The sequence below is a fragment of the Hydra viridissima genome, unplaced genomic scaffold (genome assembly GCF_058129835.1).
Source record: "Hydra viridissima isolate aposymbiotic clone 2 unplaced genomic scaffold, HvirCarnegie_v1 scaffold_5, whole genome shotgun sequence".
Lineage (NCBI taxonomy): Eukaryota > Metazoa > Cnidaria > Hydrozoa > Anthoathecata > Hydridae > Hydra > Hydra viridissima.
In genome coordinates this window covers 16,555,172-16,573,999 of record NW_028324304.1, presented here as the reverse complement: position 1 = coordinate 16,573,999, position 18,828 = coordinate 16,555,172, and the positions used below count along the sequence as shown (strand labels likewise).

Here is an 18,828-nt window from a genome sequence, read left to right as displayed (position 1 = left end):
CCATAACTCCTTTATTTTAAATGATTTTTTTAAAATTAAAAATGCATTAAGTAGAGAATTTTTCGAGCTTTCAAAACATATATTTAATTATCTTCTATTACTCCATTTCTACGAATATTATCGATTCGACCTTTTACCGATCCCATAAGGCGTTGTATGGCAGTAAAGTCAATCTTATTCAAACAATACTTTATTCTATTGCAAAGTTGATCAATAGTTTCTGCTTGCCAGGTGTTCTTGTATACTTCTCCTTTCAATTGAGACCAAAAGTCCTCAATAGGCCTGCATTCAGGGACGTTGGGAGGGTTGTCTTCCTTTTCAACAAAATTGATGTTATTTTGTCTGAAATACTGCACTACAGTTTTTGCGTAATGTGATGTTGCTAGGTCAGGCCAGAATATGTAATTGTTGTCTAGATGATTTGCTTTGATGAAAGGAACAAGTCTTTTTTTGATGCACTCGCTCAGGTATAATTCTTGCTTGATTGATTGCTTAGAAGGTACAAAAAAAGGTATAGAAATACCTTTAGCCGAAACGCAAATCCAGACCAACACTTTTTGCTCATATTTTTTAACTGGATCATATTTTACGCTTGGCGGTGTCAAAGCAGTGTTACTTGAGTAGAAATTTTGGCTTCCGTTAATGGTGCTATGCTTCAAAGTGAAATAAGATTCATCATCAATTATCCAATCGTGATTTTTATATTTTTCGTATAATCGTCTGCATCTGGTTCTTATTTTACGTTTTTGTGACTCTGTTCTTAATGGAATCTTTGTTTTTTTTTTGCATTTAATATCTGTGTGTTTCTTCAATGTTTTGCATATAAAGGACTGATCGCACACAAATTTTCTAGCTGCTTGTCTTTGTGAGACGCCATCCTTGTGGTCAAACATGGTCTTCAGCTTAGTAATGTTCTTTTTCGTCATTTTTTTTGCGACTCGACCACTTCCTTTAACTCTTTGAGTTCCGATTCCATTTTCTGCGCGTTGAATTATACGGTATATGGTTGCTTTTGGTATTTTTTCTGCTTTAAAATGACAATAAGTGTAATATTTACCAGTTTGCTTATTGTCCATGTAAAATCCATACACACGTTCACGGAGAAGCTCTTGCTTAGATTTGTTTATTTTCATTTTAAATCGTTAAATTTTAATTACTTTTTTTTTTCATTTAAAACTAGAATAAATTTGCAATAAAATACATGTAAAATATATATACAGCTAATGGTATTAGTACATGCAAATTTAAATTGAACGCAGTCTCATTTTTTTGTCATCACCCGTTATATTATATACTTTAATGATATTATAATTTATATCATATGTAAATTAGAATTTTAAAACTTTGTGTGGATTTTTGCATTGCCCTGGACCCTATTTAAGTCGATATGCATGGCGGCAACGCGCGTGGTCTGTCAAACCAGGCCTGGTAATGTTCAGCAGCTAGAATCTGACCGCTGGTGGCCCAAAAGAGCGTTGCTACTTAAGTACGAATGTTCCCAAATAAGCAGACACTATTTGGTCCAGCAGTGAAACCGACTTGGCTGTCACGCTGTATCAGGTCTGGCACGCCAGTGCTGTGCCAGCGCCGATAAGATGTTCAGAATAATCTTGAGAGTCACTAGCATAACTTTCAGCGGTATACTTTTTTAAGCTTAACATAAAATTCCAACATGTTTTATATGTTAAAACATGATTTAAAGAAATTTATATGGTATCTTATAAACACCTTAAAGTATATATTGTGGAATACCACATAATACCTTAAGATATTATGACCCTGCAGTGAAAACAAGACTAAACATAGACTGAGTAAATAAGTGTATGCTTTAGTCAACAAATAGTAACATAATTTTAGTAAAACATTTGTTTTACGTTGCGCCAATAATAATAGGCCGGGTGAATAAAAATGAGCGATTGCTTTTACTCAATAATTGGTCAGCTTTACGTGAATAAAAACTTCAACAATTTTTCTTAAGTTTTAATTAAAGTAAATTTGAGCTATTACTGAGTAAATTGCTTACCTTTACGTGAATAAAAATATGAGGAAAACTGTTGAAGTTTTTATTCACGTAAAGCTGACCAATTACTGAGTAAAAGCAATTGCTCATTTTTATTCACCCGGCCTAATAATAAATATTGCGAACTTTGATAAAAAAAAAAAAAAAAAAACATTTCAAGGACGTAATATTTATGCAGCCCCGGTCATTAACCCCGCCCTGGTTATGTTTTTTCTAACCATTAGCTTGCTACAAACAAGTGCATCTGTTCAAACTTGCTAATTTATGTATGGATTAAATTCATATATTTATTGGATTATGAACCAACCCGCACAATATCATTTAACTAATTTACTGCTACAACACCGAGCAATAACCACTATATTATGCAACAAGAAAAACAATACATTTCACATTATAAATAGGATGTGTACCATATTTGCATATAAATTAAAATAGCTTACCGTTTGGGATGCATTCTTTGACTTTTGGCGTCACTCTGCAGATCTGATGTGACATTCCGCCTTAAAAAAACTTCAGGGTCCCTTAAGGGTTTGCCCTAAAGCGGCCAAAAAAAAACACGCTTTTTTATTCATGGTGTAAAGCGTGGTTGCTTTTACAAACCAGTATATTCAACAGTTAAACAAAGTTTATATAATAATATTTATACAAATCATTATTACATGATACTTTAATCATAAAAGTTATTTCTAAGTCTTTCGCTTTTTTTGTGGAGGATCTTCGTTTTTACTGTCGTCTTCATTTTCAGTCGTCTTCATTTCCTTCATTGTCGTCGTCTTTACTCTTTTCCTCAATCGAAACTTTAAGCTTGTTTTTTTTGCAGTGGTGCAGACGACTACCAAAGCGATCTCTGACGTTATTAAAAAATCTTGTTACTTGCAATTCTATCTCTTTAGACGTGGTACCAGGGAATAAGCATACAGTTGACGTTATATCTATTTAAATACTTATAAAAAAAGAAAAGTGAAAAAAAAAAATTTAAATAAATACTCATTTAAATCTATAATTAATATAATTAGTTACTATAGTTATATTTAACTTTATAGATTCACATGTATTAGAGATTGTATTTTTGATATAGTCCCATTGACAATATAAATAGTATCTTCATATAAAAAGATGTTGCTTTAATTTATTTTACTGTCTCAATTCAAACACCACCAATCAAACTGTTGACTCACAGGGTTCTTTCACTCTCAGAATATTGCTGCAGAGAAGAAAAGATAGGAAATTGCGTATGACCGACATTCTGATCAACAGGATCACTAGCAACACGTGCCTCCAATCTTCCCTGTCGCTGCTTGAGATTGGTCAAGTTAGACAGGATCGTATTCAGTTTACGAAGAATGTACCCACTCATAAGAAACTTTACTGTTATAATAAACACAATAAACAATATACTACTAAAATATAATACAAGTGGCATTCGTTTACAAGCCAAAGTATTTTATAAAATGATTATTTAGCCCTAGTAATACAAAACATTCAAACCTTGTGTACTAAATGATTCAACTTTAAGTCTGCTGCAAACACCAAGCAAACTATAATGGATACGCAGTTAACTTGAATCGGAGGAATCACTGGTGACTTAACTAAAGTTACAACAAATATTATTTTCAATAGTTATATCTTTGGTTCCAGGTAGAAAGGGCATAAGTCAATTTGACCAACTTTTTGAGACATCAGTATCAATGTTTGAAAATTCCTACGTGTAAGCTCATTATATCCTTACATATTTAAGCTATTTTTACATTGCATATATTACACTCCTAATACATGTAACCATTAAAATTCTTGATACTTTCAATATTTAACGATATAACTGTAGTTATGCCCTTTTGATTTCACTAGTTTTGACTTAAGCCTTTTTGTCCTTGACTTATGCCCTTTTGAGTGCACTTATTTTGACTTTTGTCTTTTGTACATGACTTTTCAAATAAATAAATTATCAGATAAAAATATGTAGTTTTTTCTCGCAATCAACAAGTCACTAAATAGCAATAATTTTCTCTTCTAACTAACTGTCCTTTTTTACAAATTTTCTCCTTTACATATACCCCATGCTTTTTCCAAAATATCCTTCCACAAACCGTCATAAATCACCACAAATACATATTTACAATTCTTATTGGTAAAAACTATTAAAGCTAATAAATCCCTAACGTCATCAAATGTTCTAGAACTTTCCGGAATTACACTCCTCCTTGATCCCTACGGATCATCCAAATAGCAATCAAAGTATTTTGAAGGCATGCGCCGTTCCCGACTACTCCGTCGCAAAAGCATGTCGATTTCTTGGAGTCTATCTTCAGCTTCGATATTTTCCTCGTTCGTCTCTAATCCATCTTTAATTGGATCTCCTTGGTTTTCAGCGTTCACTTGATCAATTTCAACATTCATCTCTACTTCCACATCAGGGATAATGTAGGACTGAGTATCATTTCGAGGTCTAAGGTGTTTCACATGACGCGGAATGCCGTTCACTTCTACGGTTTGGTTTAACGCATTCCGAATTACCGTAGCTGGTTGCCACTTTGTATGGCACCTCGCATTTGGTGGTTTCAGCCAGACTTTATCGCCAATTCGAAATCTCTCGTTCATGACATTTCGTGCAGGAAGATTCTCTTTTTTCAATCCTTTCACACCAATGGGATAGCTGTATATTTTGCCCATCGGGCTTGCACCATTTTTGTCGGCTGAGACATTGTACCAATATAAGGCTTCCGGTATCGACATTTTTGATTGTTCTGCTATTCTCTTGATCGTTCGGTGGTTTCTTTCCACAATTCCATTTCCTTCAGGATAATAAGCGGCTCTATATCTAATTTGCACTCCCCAACTATCAAGGAAACTCCTTATCTCTTTAGTTTTAAATGTTGGCTCATTGTCAGTTAATATCTCAGACGGTGCTCCACGTTCACAAAAAACAAGACGGAGTATTCGGACTATAGCAACACATCCGTATGAGCTAGATAATTGTCGCCACAACGCGTATTTTGAAGGTCCACAATCAATTAGACTCAAAAACTTGTCAGTGCCATAATGCGTGATATCCATGGCCAATCTCTGCCTGTTTTCTTCAACATCCAATTTCCCTTTTTCCCACCGTATTGGCGCTGGATCTATTGACTGACATGGTTCTCAATTTTTTATCACATTTCGATGTAATATGTCCTTCCTCACCACATTTAAAACATCTAACGGTCTTCGGAGACAAGTTCTTCGTAAGCAAACAGTTCTTTGCAATGTGATTCAAACCTTTACAGTTGTAACACACTAATGCAGTTTTTGTAGCATGGCGTCTAGATACAGCGCCAACAGCATCACTGTCAATCACATTTGCACAGTTCATAGCAGCTCTCACTCTGGGTAACATTATATCAATCGGGTCCATTACGGCTCGAAATCTTGATGATACGACTTCTGGCGAACCCACAACAAATGCCAGACGCACAGACTCCTCTGGTAATTTAGCAAGATAGGCTAATCGTCTTAAATCAGCCAAAAACGCATCGCCTTTTTCTCCGTCACATAATTTTCGTTTTGTAAACAGTTCATATACAGTGTAGGCATCTATAGAAAACGCCGCTAATAACACACGCTCGACTTCCACTACATCTTTTTTGACTTCCGCGGTTAAAGCATCGTACACTGCATAAGCAGCTTCTCTGAGAAAAATCGGAAAATTAGTTCAAGCTTTAAGTTCTGAATTTCTGCAATCACTTTCGTTTGTTGAATCCAGACAGCAGCATCCGAAGTGCCATCATACGTTTCAAACATATCAAGTAATCTCATACTTGGTTCCATGCCCGGTTACCTTGTAGTTTTTTCTCGCAATCAACAAATCACTAAATAGCAATAATTTTCTCTCCTAACTAACTGTCCTTTTTTACAAATTTTCTCCTTTATATATACCCCATGCTTTTCCCAAAATATCCTTCTACAAACCGTCATAAATCACCACAAACACATATTTACAATTCTTATTGGTAAAAACTATTAAAGCTATTAAATCCCTAACGTCATCAAATTTTCTAGAACTTTCCGGAATTACAAAATATCACTGAACAGGCACACTGTCTAATACATAGAATGTAGTAATAAACTAATAACCAATAATTATAGCATATTGATTTATTATTTTTAGTCGCAGGAAATGAAAAAAAAAATTATTACTTTTATATCTCTCAGATACTCACTCATAAAGTACCTACACTAATATAATATTGGCAGTTGGCACCTCTTTTTTTATAGAAATAAAATTAATACAAAACATTATAATTGAAAAAAATATATATTTAAAACTTAAACAAACTTCAAGTGACTCATCAAGTAGGTGCAATAAACTAATTCTACATTTTAAAGAAATATAAAATAATATTATAATTGAAAAAAACTATTAAGGACTTTAACAAACTTCAAGTGACTGATCAAGTTCACTAAGCTAATACATTAAAAAAAAATTTAAAACAGTATAAAGTATAATAATTGAAAAAAAAAAGTTATTATATTATTAAAATATTACAACATAATAAAATTAAAAACTGTTTAATGAATCACATTAATCACTTTCACTCAAGTCTGGGTCATATGAGGCATCTTCATTTTGATCTTCCATTAAATTTTTATAAAATTCATGATAAATCTTCGGTATTAACGGTAGTAAGTCAATTAAATCGGTTTTTTTTTTTTTTTTTTGATATGGGTAATGGTCCATCATAAGCTGGATCTAATGATATAATATTTGCCATATTTTTTGATCCTCTTCTAATTATATTTAAAGTTATAAATTGCTCTTCTTCACTTAGACAAGTTTTATACAATAGCTTACCCAATATTGATGCACAGTATCTGACCCATGAAACATCATGCCAAATAAACTTATTGCCATCTTCATTAGTCTTTCTCGTGACTAAAGGCCCTTTTACAATCACTTTGTTTCATTTCATCTGCATGAAATGGTTGTTTTTTTTGTTAGTACAACTTATTAATGCAGCTTAATCCCTTGGATGAGCTACATTGCGTAGTTGCGTCATTGTGTAATTCATTGTGCACAATGAATATGTAGTTCAATGACTATATATGGCTCGTTGTGCATAATTCATTGTGCACAATGAATTTAGAAATGATATTTAAATTGTACAAGCGGATGAACGTTATGAGAAAATATACAGCAAACAGAATTTAGTTGTCTTGATATTACAAGCTATTTCGGCAATAAGTATTGTTATAAAGTTCGCGGATTTGGTGTCGCAGTACGATGGTTCGGGTGAATTTTCAGAATGGATACAGAAGTTGGAACTGGTAGCAAAACTTCAAAAAGTTGACGAGCTGAATGTGGTGCTCCCCTTATTTCTTTCTGGCGGAGCGTTTGCCATTTATCAAGGACTCAGTGATGAGATAAAAGAAGACTACAATGAAGTGAAAAATGCACTGACTACTGCCTTCTCTGCTTCTCCGCTAACAGCATACGAAGAGTTCGTGAACCGTCGTCTTAAGGAAAACGAGTCCGTTGACGTATATCTCGCAGAATTAACAAGGCTGAGCAAGCTAATATCGTCTCACGTAAGCGAAGAGTGGATAAGGTGCGCATTTATTCTCGGATTACCTGACGAAGCAAGAAAACAACTCCACACAGCACTCTCGATATCAACAATGTCGCTGCACCAGATCGCTGAAAAAGCAAGAAGTTTGGTAATCTTGCGTTGTAAAGAATCGTGTTTTGTTAGTCGCGTGAATCTTGGTGCTATTGGTCCAAGAAAGGTTCCTCAAGGAAACGGAAAAAAGACCATGACTTGCTACCGATGCGGTGAGGAGGGACATATCAGTCGAAATTGCAGCGAAGGAATTGAGAAGAAGAAGTGTTTTGTGTGTGGAATGGACAACCACCTGGCCCTGAACTGTTACAAAAAGTGTACGAACTCAAAAAACATGGAAGGGAAGCCACACGTCTATGCGCGAGCGGCTTCCCACGAAATATAAAACCACCAACTCTCTGTGTTTATGTCAATGGAAGAAAAATAAAAGCATTGTTGGAATGTCAATTGAAGTAAAACACCAGATTGTTGTTAATCTTTGGAAAGTCAATTGAAGTAAAACACCAGATTGTTGTTAATCTTTCTATAAATAACACTACCATCGATTTGGAATGCCTGGTTGCCAACATTGTCCCCGAATATCAAATGCTACTTGGTATGGACGCAATACGACGGCTTGGAGGTGTCCAAGTTGGGAGAGACGGCGAAACCATAAACTTCAATGTGGAAAAACTATCTATCAGTGCTACTGCAGTCTCTCAAGAAAAAACGAATGAAGTATCCTCGCCTACTATTCAAAAGCTGATTGATAAAGACTTCGTAGCAGAATTCAAAAATGGTAGCTGGAGCGTGTCTTGGAAGTGGCTGATAGAACCACCAACTTTGACAAACAAAATTCCAAACTATCATATCTCTGATGACGTTAAAAGTGATTATGCAAAGGAAATAAGTGAATGGATAGCACAGGGATGGCTGAAACCATTTGAAGGGAGATGTAATGGCATCATTCCGTTGATGGCAGTAATTCAACGAAACAAATTAAAAGTACGTCCGGTGATGGACTACCGGGAGCTGAATCAATTTGTGTCCAGTCATACTGCAGATGGCGACGTTTGCAGTACCAAACTTCGCAACTGGAGAAAGTTGGGAGAAAATCTTGAAATAATCGATTTAAAGAAAGCGTATCTGCAGATTCGTGTCGACGAAGCACTGTGGAAATATCAAGTCGTGGAATATGAAGGGCAGCGTTACTGTCTAACAAGATTGGGTTTTGGTTTGAATGTGGCGCCCAGAATAATGACTAAAATTTTAAAAAAGGTATTATCCGTAGACAAAGTTGTCGAGCCTGGGACGGACTCATTTATTGATGATATCATTGTCAATAATAACATAGTGTCAAGTTGCAGAGTTCGAGAACTCTTGGAAAAATATGGCTTGGATTCTAAGTTGCCAGAAAAACTTGTCGGCGGTCGTGTGCTTGGATTGCGAGTGTACAAACAATGCAACCAAGTCCGTTGGAAACGTGACAACATACCTAAAGTTCCTGAAGGAAAAATGACACGTCGGCAAATCTTTTCTTGGTGCGGACAGCTGACCGGACATTTTCCGATAGCAAATTGGTTGCGCCCTTCGTGCAGCTATCTAAAAAGGGTTTCGAGTAGTTGTGGATGGGACTCTTTTGTGGACGAACGTATTGTCAAATTAGTAAACAGTTTAAATGAAAGACTTACAAAAGAAGATCCCGTTCATGGGTCATGGAACGTCAAAAACACTTCCGAAGCAACGGTGTGGTGTGATGCAAGCAACTTAGCCGTTGGCATAGTGTTGGAAGTGGCTGGGGAAATAGTAGAAGACTGTTCGTGGTTGAGGAAACAAGATGATACGGCTCACATTAACCTTGCAGAGTTAGAAGCCGTGATAAAAGGAATAAATCTAGCAACAAAGTGGGGATTCGAATGTATTACCATAAAGTGTGATTCGGTTACTGTTGCCGGCTGGTTGAACTCCTTAATTATCGGTGACAAACCCGTTCGAGTACACGGATTTGGAGAACCACTTGTCCGTCGCCGGTTGTCGTTAATTGAAGACCTTGTGAAGGAGTGCGGTATAAAATTAAAACTTTTTCTGGTAAAGTCGGCAGAAAATAAAGCCGATGCTCTTACAAGAGTACCGCAGAACTGGCTGCATTTAAACCATTCTGCAATGACAGCAAATCTTGTACCGCCTGATGTGAAGTCATTTCATAATCTTCATCACTTTGGAGTCAATCGAACCCTTTATCTGATGAAACAGACATATCCGAAGGAGAAGGTTAGTAGAAAAGACGTTGAATCAGTCGTGAAAAGTTGCGAAAGATGTTTATCGGTGGATCCTGCGCCAATAAAGTGGGAAGAAGGAAATCTTGAAGTTGGAAAGAGTTGGCACCGTTTAGCTATCGATGTAACCCACTATAAATCAGAGAATTATTTGTCTATTATTGACTGTGGAAAAAGAAGCAAGTTTGCAATTTGGAGAAAGCTACAGAACGAGAAAGAAACAACAGTGTGTTTCCATTTGGAAGAAATATTTCGAGAAAGAGGACCACCATGGCAAGTTCTATTTGACAACAGCAAGACCTTTCGCTCAAAACTCGTTAGTGAATTATGCGCAGAATGGGGAGTGTCCGTCCTGTTTCGTTGCGCTTACAGGCCATCAGGGAACGGAATTGTTGAACGTCATCACCGCACTATCAAGCGAATGGCAGCCAGAAGTGGCAAAGATCCGCTAAAAATGGTATATTGGTATAACCGGGCTCCCAGGAAAAATGGCGAGGAAACATCGCTCCCCTACAAAGCTATATTTTCTTATGAGTGGAAACCACACACAATTTCTGCGAAAACCAACGAAGAAGTTCTCCACAATTATTTTCAAGGACAAGAAGTATTTGTAAAACCACCTGACTCGAAATGTACGAACGAATGGAACAGAGGAAAAGTTACAAATGAAGGACGAGGAGTTTCGGTAGAGATCAATGGATTGCCGAGACACATATCGGACGTCCGTCCTGTTCCCATCGCAGCCGATTTGCCTACTAGAGGATCGGAAGAACCCATTGCGGACAACCTGAATCACCGAAAATCGATGCGAATGCGGAAGTTCCCGAATAGATATGCAGACTTTGTGATCTAGAGATCAAGGGGTGTTGTAGTTGCGTCATTGTGTAATTAATTGTGCACAATGAATATGTAGTTCAATGACTATATATGGCTCGTTGTGCATAATTCATTGTGCACAATGAATTTAGAAATGATATTTAAATTGTACAAGCGGATGAACGTTATGAGAAAATATACAGCAAACATAGAATTTAGTTGTCTTGATATTACACATTGGTTTCTGACTTTTTTTTTTTGTTTTTCGGAAAGTGAATGATCACAATCACACTCCATATGTTTATGCCATGGCTCCAAAATTTTGTGATTGATTTCTTGTGAAGTTTTTTTTTTATATATAACAGAACAAAGAACATACTGACCATGTGGGAATTTTTGTAGTAACTGTTTTAATAGTATCTGGTAGTTTCATAAGGTCCTTGAAAACACATGATGCAATTTAATTGCCTCCCCTACGAGCAACTTCCTCATGCCACAAATAACAGGAAGCTTGTCCTGATACGATATTGTGTGTTGTTAAATTATATGTCCAGTACAAATGTTTAGTAAAACAAAATTTTACGTATTTAATACGTGTGTGTATTCGTTTTTTTTTTCTCGTATTAATTACGGTACTTTTGGCCGCTGCTAGGGTGTAATAAATACGTAGCTTTTTTTTGTATTAATACTTATCTTTTTAACGTAATAATATGTGTTTTTTGCTTTCTTTTTTTCGTATTATATGCGTAAGTTTGTTAGTGAACTTATCCGTATTTAATACTTTTTTTTTTTTTGTCGTTATTTTATAGTACAGTTTTATGTTAAGTACGCATATTTCGAACGTCTTTACAGACAAATATTAATCGTATTTATTTATAATATAATAAGTTACTTTTGGACGTAAGAAGGATACTTACAACTTGTACGGCTTAATAACAAAAACAAGACGTTCTGTGTTTTTAAATTTTAGTTCAACATTAATCCAATAATTAGTTATTAGGCTATTTCTGCCTTTTCGGGTGCTGTTCCCTCGGCTGATTTAAGTAGAGAACTTCGATTCCTTTGATTTTGTCTTTTTAATTGCTCCGAAATAGCAACGTTTATTTCGACAATCGATACGCCTTTATGAACTTTTAAAATAACATATAAATTTAACAGATTGAAAAATAAATACACTTATCATAATCAAAGTAACGCTAACTACTATGAGAAACTGGGAACCCTGAATTAAAATAGCCTTAGATCCCAAAAAGTTCTAAATCCCCCACTGGTATGTGTGTGCGCTGATCTAACAATATATGCTTACATACATTTATTGTTATAAATACATGATTTTATATATATTATATATACATACAAATAAATATTATTAATTTTATATACATTATAATATCATTATGTATAATAATATCATTATATACGTTATATATGCATACTAATAATAATTAATTTTTAATAATTATTAATTAGATAAATGTTACCTTGTATTATTGAAACAAAATTTCCTTTTGCTAAAGCAAAACTTTTTTCCCCACGTTTCCCATCCTTGAATAACATCCAGGAACATTGTCTTTCAACAAACTCCTCAATATATTATGGTCTACTTCACATTTATGTCAGACCTTTTTCGCAAATAAGTAAATCTGAAACAAGTAAAATTTATACCACTAATTTATATTGTTATGATTGCATAATCACATTTTTCCACAAAAAGAGAGATATACCTATAAAAAAAATTTCTATAGAAAGACTAAACAAAATATCATAAAAGTTTTCTTACCAGAGCAGCTCTTTTTCCTTTCTCGGCATCTTTTTCCATGCCAAAATGATCAAAATCAAGATCACTTTCTAGAGCAAGACATTTCAAAAAATTGCTATCTAGATGTTGATTTTCCATTTAACATTGTGATTGTTGCTGAAAATCTCGATTTATAGCTTCTTGTTCAACGCGCCTTTGCTGGATTTCTCGAAACAATTTTTCAAACCATGCAACAACATGGGTACAAAGATGTTCACAAAGAAGATTGCCTAATAAAAAAGAAGTATAAATTTTCCTGATAACATAAATGCCAAACATCGACTGCAGAGAAAATTATAAAACTATTTCTCCACCTGTAAATGCAGGAAAAGTTTTAAAAATACTTGTGATTAATACCGAATGAAATAAGATAATTAATTAGATTTTTTAAACATTTATAAAAACACTTTATTAAAACATGTCATAATAAAATAACATTTTCAATCAACAATCAAAAACAACTTTTAAACTCACAATGAAGTGATGCTTGAGTTTGAATGGAATTTAAAAACCAAAGTTCAGAAATTGGTGTTGATTTATCCGGAAATAAGGTATAATTAAGAAGTGAAGTAGTTTGGCAGTTAGAAGTAGCTAAAAAAAACGATAAGTAAAAAATGCATACATTAGAGAGATAGTATATTAACAAATCAATAAACAAAACATGTTCATTTTAATAAAAAAAAACAACCAGCTTTTTAGGAAGTGACGTTGATGTTTGAATTAAGGGTGGACGAGAAGCTAGTGATGGTGTAACTGGAAACAAGTGATAGTTCAGATAGGGTGATGGAGTAGTATGTGAATTTGAAATATTTTTTCTGATTTCGGCTGGTGGTTGGGAAAATTCTTGAATATTACATCTACTAGGGGCATATAAAACTCGACTGCCATCTTCGGCCGAACGTAGATCAGAGTTTTCCTCAGCCAGTCGCTCCTTTTCTTTTGCTGATTTGAGAGATACTAGAAAAATAACATAACAAAGATAATAAATTAGACTATCACATATATATTCACAAAGCATTCTCCTTTGGTAGAAATTTTTACAATAACATTGACAGTAAAAAGCATACATATGTTGCTGGACAATACTCCTACTTTATAGGAAATCCAATTAGCTTCTGGTTCCTTGTGGTTTATCAACATCTTTTGGAGTTTTTTCCCTACTCAACAAATTGGCCACAAAACACACCCAGAAGCTTTAAACCACTTGCTAGACACTGTTGCCACTTCATTGTCATTATTAAAAACAACAACTGCATAAGACATCTTTAATAAATGAGAATTTTAAATACTAAAAAAAAAAACATTTAAAACAGACATTCACTTAATAGTGTATTACTCAATTTCTTGTCTATATATCAGAGTTAGACATTACAATTGTAATGTCTAACTCTGATATATATTCAGGAAATTGAGTAATATATAATTAAATAAATGTAACTCAAGTTATATGATCAAGAGCTGCCTTTTCTGTAAATTTAAACTTTACAATAAAGAAGTAATGAATTTGCAGTTAACAATTTTACATAATAAACTGCTAAATCTGCACAAATAAATTAAAGCGATTGTAAGCAATATACACCAAAAAAGAATAATAAACAAGTTGTATATGATATATATTAAAAACATTAATAATATAGTTTAAATTTATTTTTTAGTTATATTGTCAAGAAGTATAGAAATCTAAAATATAATAGAAATTCAAATGTCTGATAATGGGAAAACAACGTAGGAGGAAGAATATTGGAGGCAAAAACACTTAATTATCAGAGAATGGAACTGTACGCAAGGTGTCACTGAGACAACTAACTTTGAAAATAGAGAGTTTTGAACTAGCAAGTGTCACGTCATAAAAATCTGTTTGCACTGTAAAATGTCTGGCTAAGATTAATAGATTTCTTAAATCTTCTGCTAAGATGTTAACAATTTGATAACATTTGTGTTCAATCATTATCGAGCTATCATGCAAACCACTTGAAAACCTTTTATTTTTGTAATGACAGACTTTATATTGTAAAAAATTACCATGATTTGGTAATGGTTCACCTCAATGTTGAAGAAAAATTCCATCAGCATGCATTTTTTGTTTATGTTCAGCTTTGTAATCAGCAAGTCTGAAAGCAATTTGCTAAAGAGGCAAGTACCCACTTCGAATTCTTCTTTTTAAGTGTCTTGGAGCATTTTCAAAGGGAAAAGCACAAAAATTACCAAGGGATCCATGTTGCAAACAGTCGTTCTGGAGATGTAAAAGGGAATGCACAATATATGTCATAAATGATTTTCCATACAAGCCTTTGTAACAAATAGTTTTAACAGCTCACCACAAAAATTAATAACTTCGTGTTCTTGAGATCTACATAATAAAAATATTGAACTATGTAAAATAGAAAATGTTCATAAACTGTTTGACTGAGAATATCACACAAAACAATAGGTCCTAAATAAAGGAGAAATGATCGGAATTCTGTAGCTTTCCACTTTTTCATACTCTCTAATGAATGAGGCCGTCTGTTAAAATTGGAAGGAAAGAATGACGAAATATGGATTAGGCGATCTGATATGGTTTTTAGTGATTGTGAAGATAACTTGACACTGAATGGTCCAGAAGACAAAACATTCAGAAGTCTTCGAACAACCCCCAAGCATACAGAATGCATATAGTCATTTGGAAAGCTATTAATTGGATGATTAGGAATTCCCAATAAAGGTGTCTCCCCGTTATGATGACTATCATCTTCTTTCGAAATGAAACTTTCTAATGTTCTGAGGGGTGCATCTGTTTCTAAAAATACAACCTTGCTATGCCACTCACCCTCTACAGTGCACTTATCACAGCTGGATTTAATAAATGTACGTGCAGGGGCATCACATACAAAATTAGTTATATGAATACTGCATAAGTGTGAGTTGATTGTAACACCATTGGTTTTAATATAATTTATTTCACAAATTGGGAAAAAAAAAATCATGTGAACTGGGTTTTCTTTTTCCACAAAAAATGGCAACAACTTTTGGTGACATTAAATCACTAACTTTTTTAACTAGAACCAAAATGATATTTCAGAAATGTTATGAAGTGGAAGACCATCAATATTAAATTGCAAATATATAAATGATGGGCCAGAAACCCTAAGTGTTTGAAGAAATGGTTTAACACCAAGATAAAAAAATTCTCCATTAGATACATTTCTAATTGTTGCAAGTTTTGAGTTCAATAAGGTTTTGAAACACTTTGGCAATTGAGGATGATAGGGTTTTAAAATCAATAACAGTTTGTCCATTGTTGAAATAGGTATATTGTTTTCAATTGCACAATCCCGTAACTTAATTAGCAACTCAAATTCACTTAGATTTTTATTTCCAGAATCTCTGCTGGTAGAAGTTGCATCACTTGAAGAACATAATATAGGCTCAAAATCGGAAATAGATCCTGAAATTAAAGAATTGGAATCAAAAATTAGATTATCAGACTTCTCCAAATGTGACCCATCTGACCAAAACCAGTCACATGTATAAAATTTTATGCTTTGAGTGTGATACATATTTGAAAAGGTATAATATTCTGCTTTAAAATGATGCAAAAATTATTGCTCTAGCTTGACCCTAGCCAAAGTTATGAGCAAAAATGTAACATCTATATTAATATTTTAAAAACGGAAAAAAACGCGTTTAAAGGTTTGATGTCATATAAAAAAGAAAACTCCTTAGCAACCATGCATGGATTTTGTTCTAATTTGGCACACATCTACTGTGATACATTTGTAACAAGTCCTGAAAAAATTAATACTGTAGCTTGATTACTTTTTAAATTATAACACTTTTAGTACATCGAGAAAATTAAATTATTATCAACTTTTTAATTTTTAGATTTTTAAATCTATTGACAATATTTAAAGCAAAAAAAAATACCTAAATCTTGTTTATAAAAAATTTCATGTCCTGGTTTAAAAGCAAGCATAACAGAGTAAAAAGTGAAGAGTTAAAACAAACATTAAAAGTTTAAAACAAAAATAAAAAAAACAGTTAAAAGTCTAAACCACGCCCTCGTGCACCACTACCCCGACCCCGATCATATCTAGGTCGCGTCTCATTGACAGTTTTTTGATTTTTACCAGATTCACTGTCTTGTTTTGATCGTTTTCTTGAACGTCCTCTTGTACTTTGTACCTCTGTCAAAACTTCGTAGTCATCGGTATCGTCGTCGTGGTCCATCTCAAATTCCTCCAGGGTCGACACAGCGTGGCGTTTGAATGCCCGCTTGTGTAGCCCAAAACATCCATCGGGTGCAAATTTTGTGTGCCCTGCAATCATAAAATTTAAATCGATGGCTTTGTGGAGACCATGCACACGCTCCAAGCACAATACCACAAGACAAAACGTTTTTTGTTTTGTCCCGAGCAATTGTCACAGTGGAGTTGTGCATATGTTTCTCCCAAACCAAAGGTTTCAAAAAAATTATGCAGATAAGAAATCACAGCATTTGAACCCTTAGAGATGAGCTTCATCAATGATATAATTCATTTGCTTAGGGATGCCTTCACAGCAAACGCCAAATAGGCCAACTTTCCTGGGAACAAGAAAGTACAGTGGTCCTGGCTGGAGGGGATCACTAGGCAAATGAACCTGCTGTGCAAAATCAAAACTGTAGTGCATTGAGATCGGTCGACTAGAAGGAATATTCTTGTGGAAACAATCAAGCTGATTAGCTTGGCAGGTTTGACGAGATCGAGCAACCATGTCGTTGTATAGTGAGCGTTCCTGGTGAACGATCATCAAATGCTGCTCCTGTTTTTTAAGTCGATCTGATTTTTCCTATTCAGGAGTGTTCACACCTCGATAAATTAAAGTATTGTTCTTCTGCCATGTCCAGCACAAATCAGTCATTGGACTGGCAGTGATAATGAACGGCAAAAGTTTCATCCATGTATCTCTAAACACGGACTCAGACATCACTCTATAATTTTTTTCCGTTAAAGCTGCAGCGTAAAGTTTGTAAACTTTAATTTTTGTTTCCGACGAAGGCATAAGCTTAACGTCCTCTTTTTTAAATCCAGGTAGCCGTCCTGGAAGCACCAGAGCATGATCCTGAGCTTAGTTGTTGATAAATGCAACCGTGCGTTGCACATCTTCAAATTTATAGGCTCTGCTCTGGTGCTGACGACCTCCCGATTTTTTTTCTTTAGGCACCAGACCATGTTCCTTGTACCACTTAAGTATACTTGTTAGACAATCCTGGCTAATTTTATGAAGAAATTTGAGTGTGTTACGACACACAATCTTGCCTTCGATCATGTATGTCGTTCGCTGATGTTCTCTTTCTTTATTGTCAGCCGCTGTTTTTTTGGATCGACAGGTATAAAGCGATAAATTAACCGTGCACGATATTTTTCCAAGTAGAACAAGCATTTGATCTCTTGGTGACATGTCATCCATATCCATCCTTCGACGAACCATTTCTTCTGGTGAAAAGATGACATAACATGGTTCACCCTAAAAATGCTTGCAAGAACATCTACAATAAAAGAAAATAAATTATTTTATATTTTTGATACCAAAGTTTTCAAAATTGAAAATCATTTACAATTTGCTTCTTCCAAATTTTCTCCATAGTTGATGTTTTATTGAAAATACTCATTTCCAACCTATAGCAGAATAAAGATGAGAAAGGCATCTGGCCACAAAATATTTCTCATTTCAATCAAAAACTTTATCCTATAATCACAAAATATGTAACTCACCATTTTCCTCATTTTCCAACGAACTAGACAACCTCAGTGCTCATGTGGGTACAGTAAATACAGCTGACTACTAAATATCCCTTCCCTACTTTACAAGGATAAGAACACAACTGGTCACAAACTGAATAATAACTATGTGCTACGTATAGAATCAGACATTTTTTAATAATTGTTTTTAAACACCTATAACAAAATGCCATTATTTTTTGTGCAATTTTTAATACTAAAATTTGTTTACCTGAAAGCTTCAGCTTGACCAAGTTCTTCATTCTCGACCGTAACGATCTCTGGAGTAACTTGAGCATGTTCTATTGCCAGTTCAAAATCATTTTTTTTTAATATCAACTTCATCCTTCTCATCATCAGAGTCAGAAATTTCGGATTCATGGTCTGCCATGGCAACTTCATCATCAGAGCTGTTGAGTTCGTCATCTATTCGATCTGTCCAGAGATATTCTTCCCAAATTGAATCCAGCTTGTCTGTGTCAGACTTTGAGGAATTTAGCATCTTAGCTATTGCTATACTATTGTTGGCCATTTTATTTTTTTATTAAAATAATTAAAATAAAACTGAAAGAATATTATTATTTATTTACTACTGGCTGTA

At 34.4% G+C, this 18,828-nt stretch overlaps 3 pseudogenes; all 3 read right to left on the bottom strand.

Moving 5' to 3' along the window:
• Positions 1 to 11,684: 11,684 nt before the first annotated feature.
• Positions 11,685 to 13,749, bottom strand: LOC149888974 (uncharacterized; annotated as a pseudogene).
• Positions 13,750 to 14,241: 492 nt separating this feature from the next.
• LOC149888973 (uncharacterized) lies at positions 14,242 to 16,025 on the bottom strand (annotated as a pseudogene).
• Positions 16,026 to 16,506: 481 nt separating this feature from the next.
• Positions 16,507 to 18,618, bottom strand: LOC149888972 (uncharacterized; annotated as a pseudogene).
• Positions 18,619 to 18,828: the final 210 nt, after the last annotated feature.